Source organism: Myxine glutinosa, chromosome 9, assembly GCF_964187855.1.
Source record: "Myxine glutinosa chromosome 9, kmMyxGlut1.1, whole genome shotgun sequence".
NCBI lineage: Eukaryota > Metazoa > Chordata > Myxini > Myxiniformes > Myxinidae > Myxine > Myxine glutinosa.
Window position 1 is genome coordinate 75675230 of NC_136269.1, and position 8239 is coordinate 75683468.

Here is an 8239-nt window from a genome sequence, read left to right on the forward strand (position 1 = left end):
GACTTGAGCCCAGCTTGACCCTCGTTCCGATGGCGGTGATACCTTGGGTTTCTCTGTTCCTCAAGGAAGTAGACTAAAAAAGCAGGTTTGGAACGGGAAGATGACGTAATCTGTTGCCAAATCCTTGACGCGAGGGTCGCGACTGTATTTTAAAGAGGTGACCAAGGTTACTCAATCGTCACCAAGGGGTGGACTACCACTCCAATGAATTCGACTTCAGGAAAATATGTTGAAGAAGCAAAGCGACCACGCGACTTCATTAAATATTGCTAAAAGTGAAGTCAAAATCAGTTTTGAGCCAGGTAGGAGTCGAACCTACAATCTTCTGATTCGTAGTCAGACGCGTTATCCATTGCGCCACTGGCCCATGTGACTACTATCTATCACTCCTACTGAGATGTTTTAGTGCTGCAATAATGAGTGATCAACGTAAGGGGTCTCCGGTTGTCGCAGACGTGCACTTTCCTGAGCCACGCGCACAAAGGCCTCTGACAAGTACTCGGAATTGCAGCTGAACACAAATGAATGCACCAACTTTTCTGAACCCTGCTGGACTTCACATGACATATATCTGAACCCTGCTGGACTTCACATGACTCCTTTCTGAACCCTGCTGGACTTCACATGACCTCTATCTGAACCCTGCTGGACTTCACATGACCTCTTTCTGAACCCTGCTGGACCTACTGCGACCTCTTTCTGTACCCTGCTGGACCTCTTATGACCTCTTTCTGAACCCTGCTGAACCTCCTCTGACCTCTTTCTGAACCCTGATTGACCTCCTACGACATCTTTCTGAACCCTGCTGGACTTCACATGACCTCTATCTGAACCCTGCTGGACTTCACATGACCTCTATCTGAACCCTGCTGGACTTCACATGACCGTGCCTTTTCACTGACGGTCTGCCAGTCTTCGTTGGTCGACGTTGCAGATCCCAGTGTACTTCAGGAAGCATGGGCGAGCTTTCGCAGGCAGCCGGAACAAATGACAAATTCCTCCTCCAACCATATTTGAACGTTGGGCCTGGCCAGCAGGTTCGTGAAAGACTTGAGCCCAGCTTGACCCTCGTTCCGATGGCGGTGATACCTTGGGTTTCTCTGTTCCTCAAGGAAGTAGACCTAAAAAAGCAGGTTTGGAACGGGAAGATGACGTAATCTGTTGCCAAATCCTTGACGTGAGGGTCGCGACTGTATTTTAAAGAGGTGACCAAGGTTACTCAATCGTCACCAAGGGGTGGACTACCACTCCAATGAATTCGACTTCAGGAAAATATGTTGAAGAAGCAAAGCGACCACGCGACTTCATTAAATATTGCTAAAAGTGAAGTCAAAATCAGTTTTGAGCCAGGTAGGAGTCGAACCTACAATCTTCTGATTCGTAGTCAGACGCGTTATCCATTGCGCCACTGGCCCATGTGACTACTATCTATCACTCCTACTGAGATGTTTTAGTGCTGCAATAATGAGTGATCAACGTAAGGGGTCTCCGGTTGTCGCAGACGTGCACTTTCCTGAGCCACGCGCACAAAGGCCTCTGACAAGTACTCGGAATTGCAGCTGAACACAAATGAATGCACCAACTTTTCTGAACCCTGCTGGACTTCACATGACCTCTTTCTGAACCCTGCTGAACTTCACATGACCTCTATCTGAACCCTGCTGGACTTCACACGACCTCTATCTGAACCATGCTGGACTTCACATGACATATATCTGAACCCTGCTGGACCTACTGCGACCTCTTTCTGTACCCTGCTGGACCTCCTATGACCTCTTTCTGAACCCTGCTGAACCTCCTCTGACCTCTTTCTGAACCCTGATTGACCTCCTACGACATCTTTCTGAACCCTGCTGGACTTCACATGACCTCTATCTGAACCCTGCTGGACTTCACATGACCTCTTTCTGAACCCTGCTGGACCTACTGCGACCTCTTTCTGTACCCTGCTGGACCTCCTATGACCTCTTTCTGAACCCTGCTGAACCTCCTCTGACCTCTTTCTGAACCCTGCTTGACCTCCTACGACATCTTTCTGAACCCTGCTGGACTTCACATGACCGTGCCTTTTCACTGACGGTCTGCCAGTCTTCGTTGGTCGACGTTGCAGATCCCAGTGTACTTCAGGAAGCATGGGCGAGCTTTCGCAGGCAGCCGGAACAAATGACAAATTCCTCCTCCAACCATATTTGAACGTTGGGCCTGGCCAGCAGGTTCGTGAAAGACTTGAGCCCAGCTTGACCCTCGTTCCGATGGCGGTGATACCTTGGGTTTCTCTGTTCCTCAAGGAAGTAGACTAAAAAAGCAGGTTTGGAACGGGAGGATGACGTAATCTGTTGCCAAATCCTTGACGCGAGGGTCGCGACTGTATTTTAAAGAGGTGACCAAGGTTACTCAATCGTCACCAAGGGGTGGACTACCACTCCAATGAATTCGACTTCAGGAAAATATGTTGAAGAAGCAAAGCGACCACGCGACTTCATTAAATATTGCTAAAAGTGAAGTCAAAATCAGTTTTGAGCCAGGTAGGAGTCGAACCTACAATCTTCTGATTCGTAGTCAGACGCGTTATCCATTGCGCCACTGGCCCATGTGACTACTATCTATCACTCCTACTGAGATGTTTTAGTGCTGCAATAATGAGTGATCAACGTAAGGGGTCTCCGGTTGTCGCAGACGTGCACTTTCCTGAGCCACGCGCACAAAGGCCTCTGACAAGTACTCGGAATTGCAGCTGAACACAAATGAATGCACCAACTTTTCTGAACCCTGCTGGACTTCACATGACATATATCTGAACCCTGCTGGACTTCACATGACTCCTTTCTGAACCCTGCTGGACTTCACATGACCTCTATCTGAACCCTGCTGGACTTCACATGACCTCTTTCTGAACCCTGCTGGACCTACTGCGACCTCTTTCTGTACCCTGCTGGACCTCTTATGACCTCTTTCTGAACCCTGCTGAACCTCCTCTGACCTCTTTCTGAACCCTGATTGACCTCCTACGACATCTTTCTGAACGCTGCTGGACTTCACATGACCTCTATCTGAACCCTGCTGGACTTCACATGACCTCTATCTGAACCCTGCTGGACTTCACATGACCGTGCCTTTTCACTGACGGTCTGCCAGTCTTCGTTGGTCGACGTTGCAGATCCCAGTGTACTTCAGGAAGCATGGGCGAGCTTTCGCAGGCAGCCGGAACAAATGACAAATTCCTCCTCCAACCATATTTGAACGTTGGGCCTGGCCAGCAGGTTCGTGAAAGACTTGAGCCCAGCTTGACCCTCGTTCCGATGGCGGTGATACCTTGGGTTTCTCTGTTCCTCAAGGAAGTAGACCTAAAAAAGCAGGTTTGGAACGGGAAGATGACGTAATCTGTTGCCAAATCCTTGACGTGAGGGTCGCGACTGTATTTTAAAGAGGTGACCAAGGTTACTCAATCGTCACCAAGGGGTGGACTACCACTCCAATGAATTCGACTTCAGGAAAATATGTTGAAGAAGCAAAGCGACCACGCGACTTCATTAAATATTGCTAAAAGTGATGTCAAAATCAGTTTTGTGCCAGGTAGGAGTCGAACCTACAATCTTCTAATTCGTAGTCAGACGCGTTATCCATTGCGCCACTGGCCCATGTGACTACTAGTTATCACTCCTACTGATATGTTTTAGTGCTGCAATAATGAGTGATCAACGTAAGGGGTCTCCGGTTGTCGCAGACGTTCACGTTCCTGAGCCACGCGCACAAAGGCCTCTGACAAGTACTCGGAATTGCAGCTGAACACAAATGAATGCACCAACTTTTCTGAACCCTGCTGGACTTCAAATGACCTCTTTCTGAACCCTGCTGGACCTACTGCGACCTCTTTCTGTACCCTGCTGGACTTCACATGACCTCTATCTGAACCCTGCTGGACTTCACATGACCTCTTTCTGAACCCTGCTGGACCTACTGCGACCTCTTTCTGTACCCTGCTGGACCTCCTATGACCTCTTTCTGAACCCTGCTGGACTTCACATGACCTCTATCTGAACCCTGCTGGACTTCACATGACCTCTTTCTGAACCCTGCTGGACCTACTGCGACCTCTTTCTGTACCCTGCTGGACCTCCTATGACCTCTTTCTGTACCCTGCTGGACCTCCTATGACCTCTTTCTGAACCCTGCTGAACCTCCTCTGACCTCTTTCTGAACCCTGATTGACCTCCTACGACATCTTTCTGAACCCTGCTGGACTTCACATGACCTCTATCTGAACCCTGCTGGACTTCACATGACCTCTATCTGAACCCTGCTGGACTTCACATGACCGTGCCTTTTCACTGACGGTCTGCCAGTCTTCGTTGGTCGACGTTGCAGATCCCAGTGTACTTCAGGAAGCATGGGCGAGCTTTCGCAGGCAGCCGGAACAAATGACAAATTCCTCCTCCAACCATATTTGAACGTTGGGCCTGGCCAGCAGGTTCGTGAAAGACTTGAGCCCAGCTTGACCCTCGTTCCGATGGCGGTGATACCTTGGGTTTCTCTGTTCCTCAAGGAAGTCGACCTAAAAAAGCAGGTTTGGAACGGGAAGATGACGTAATCTGTTGCCAAATCCTTGACGTGAGGGTCGCGACTGTATTTTAAAGAGGTGACCAAGGTTACTCAATCGTCACCAAGGGGTGGACTACCACTCCAATGAATTCGACTTCAGGAAAATATGTTGAAGAAGCAAAGCGACCACGCGACTTCATTAAATATTGCTAAAAGTGAAGTCAAAATCAGTTTTGAGCCAGGTAGGAGTCGAACCTACAATCTTCTGATTCGTAGTCAGACGCGTTATCCATTGCGCCACTGGCCCATGTGACTACTATCTATCACTCCTACTGAGATGTTTTAGTGCTGCAATAATGAGTGATCAACGTAAGGGGTCTCCGGTTGTCGCAGACGTGCACTTTCCTGAGCCACGCGCACAAAGGCCTCTGACAAGTACTCGGAATTGCAGCTGAACACAAATGAATGCACCAACTTTTCTGAACCCTGCTGGACTTCACATGACCTCTTTCTGAACCCTGCTGAACTTCACATGACCTCTATCTGAACCCTGCTGGACTTCACACGACCTCTATCTGAACCATGCTGGACTTCACATGACATATATCTGAACCCTGCTGGACCTACTGCGACCTCTTTCTGTACCCTGCTGGACCTCCTATGACCTCTTTCTGAACCCTGCTGAACCTCCTCTGACCTCTTTCTGAACCCTGATTGACCTCCTACGACATCTTTCTGAACCCTGCTGGACTTCACATGACCTCTATCTGAACCCTGCTGGACTTCACATGACCTCTTTCTGAACCCTGCTGGACCTACTGCGACCTCTTTCTGTACCCTGCTGGACCTCCTATGACCTCTTTCTGAACCCTGCTGAACCTCCTCTGACCTCTTTCTGAACCCTGCTTGACCTCCTACGACATCTTTCTGAACCCTGCTGGACTTCACATGACCGTGCCTTTTCACTGACGGTCTGCCAGTCTTCGTTGGTCGACGTTGCAGATCCCAGTGTACTTCAGGAAGCATGGGCGAGCTTTCGCAGGCAGCCGGAACAAATGACAAATTCCTCCTCCAACCATATTTGAACGTTGGGCCTGGCCAGCAGGTTCGTGAAAGACTTGAGCCCAGCTTGACCCTCGTTCCGATGGCGGTGATACCTTGGGTTTCTCTGTTCCTCAAGGAAGTAGACTAAAAAAGCAGGTTTGGAACGGGAGGATGACGTAATCTGTTGCCAAATCCTTGACGCGAGGGTCGCGACTGTATTTTAAAGAGGTGACCAAGGTTACTCAATCGTCACCAAGGGGTGGACTACCACTCCAATGAATTCGACTTCAGGAAAATATGTTGAAGAAGCAAAGCGACCACGCGACTTCATTAAATATTGCTAAAAGTGAAGTCAAAATCAGTTTTGAGCCAGGTAGGAGTCGAACCTACAATCTTCTGATTCGTAGTCAGACGCGTTATCCATTGCGCCACTGGCCCATGTGACTACTATCTATCACTCCTACTGAGATGTTTTAGTGCTGCAATAATGAGTGATCAACGTAAGGGGTCTCCGGTTGTCGCAGACGTGCACTTTCCTGAGCCACGCGCACAAAGGCCTCTGACAAGTACTCGGAATTGCAGCTGAACACAAATGAATGCACCAACTTTTCTGAACCCTGCTGGACTTCACATGACATATATCTGAACCCTGCTGGACTTCACATGACTCCTTTCTGAACCCTGCTGGACTTCACATGACCTCTATCTGAACCCTGCTGGACTTCACATGACCTCTTTCTGAACCCTGCTGGACCTACTGCGACCTCTTTCTGTACCCTGCTGGACCTCTTATGACCTCTTTCTGAACCCTGCTGAACCTCCTCTGACCTCTTTCTGAACCCTGATTGACCTCCTACGACATCTTTCTGAACCCTGCTGGACTTCACATGACCTCTATCTGAACCCTGCTGGACTTCACATGACCTCTATCTGAACCCTGCTGGACTTCACATGACCGTGCCTTTTCACTGACGGTCTGCCAGTCTTCGTTGGTCGACGTTGCAGATCCCAGTGTACTTCAGGAAGCATGGGCGAGCTTTCGCAGGCAGCCGGAACAAATGACAAATTCCTCCTCCAACCATATTTGAACGTTGGGCCTGGCCAGCAGGTTCGTGAAAGACTTGAGCCCAGCTTGACCCTCGTTCCGATGGCGGTGATACCTTGGGTTTCTCTGTTCCTCAAGGAAGTAGACCTAAAAAAGCAGGTTTGGAACGGGAAGATGACGTAATCTGTTGCCAAATCCTTGACGTGAGGGTCGCGACTGTATTTTAAAGAGGTGACCAAGGTTACTCAATCGTCACCAAGGGGTGGACTACCACTCCAATGAATTCGACTTCAGGAAAATATGTTGAAGAAGCAAAGCGACCACGCGACTTCATTAAATATTGCTAAAAGTGATGTCAAAATCAGTTTTGTGCCAGGTAGGAGTCGAACCTACAATCTTCTAATTCGTAGTCAGACGCGTTATCCATTGCGCCACTGGCCCATGTGACTACTAGCTATCACTCCTACTGATATGTTTTAGTGCTGCAATAATGAGTGATCAACGTAAGGGGTCTCCGGTTGTCGCAGACGTTCACGTTCCTGAGCCACGCGCACAAAGGCCTCTGACAAGTACTCGGAATTGCAGCTGAACACAAATGAATGCACCAACTTTTCTGAACCCTGCTGGACTTCAAATGACCTCTTTCTGAACCCTGCTGGACCTACTGCGACCTCTTTCTGTACCCTGCTGGACTTCACATGACCTCTATCTGAACCCTGCTGGACTTCACATGACCTCTTTCTGAACCCTGCTGGACCTACTGCGACCTCTTTCTGTACCCTGCTGGACCTCCTATGACCTCTTTCTGAACCCTGCTGGACTTCACATGACCTCTATCTGAACCCTGCTGGACTTCACATGACCTCTTTCTGAACCCTGCTGGACCTACTGCGACCTCTTTCTGTACCCTGCTGGACCTCCTATGACCTCTTTCTGAACCCTGCTGAACCTCCTCTGACCTCTTTCTGAACCCTGCTTGACCTCCTACGACATCTTTCTGAACCCTGCTGGACTTCACATGACCGTGCCTTTTCACTGACGGTCTGCCAGTCTTCGTTGGTCGACGTTGCAGATCCCAGTGTACTTCAGGAAGCATGGGCGAGCTTTCGCAGGCAGCCGGAACAAATGACAAATTCCTCCTCCAACCATATTTGAACGTTGGGCCTGGCCAGCAGGTTCGTGAAAGACTTGAGCCCAGCTTGACCCTCGTTCCGATGGCGGTGATACCTTGGGTTTCTCTGTTCCTCAAGGAAGTCGACCTAAAAAAGCAGGTTTGGAACGGGAAGATGACGTAATCTGTTGCCAAATCCTTGACGTGAGGGTCGCGACTGTATTTTAAAGAGGTGACCAAGGTTACTCAATCGTCACCAAGGGGTGGACTACCACTCCAATGAATTCGACTTCAGGAAAATATGTTGAAGAAGCAAAGCGACCACGCGACTTCATTAAATATTGCTAAAAGTGAAGTCAAAATCAGTTTTGAGCCAGGTAGGAGTCGAACCTACAATCTTCTGATTCGTAGTCAGACGCGTTATCCATTGCGCCACTGGCCCATGTGACTACTATCTATCACTCCTACTGAGATGTTTTAGTGCTGCAATAATGAGTGAT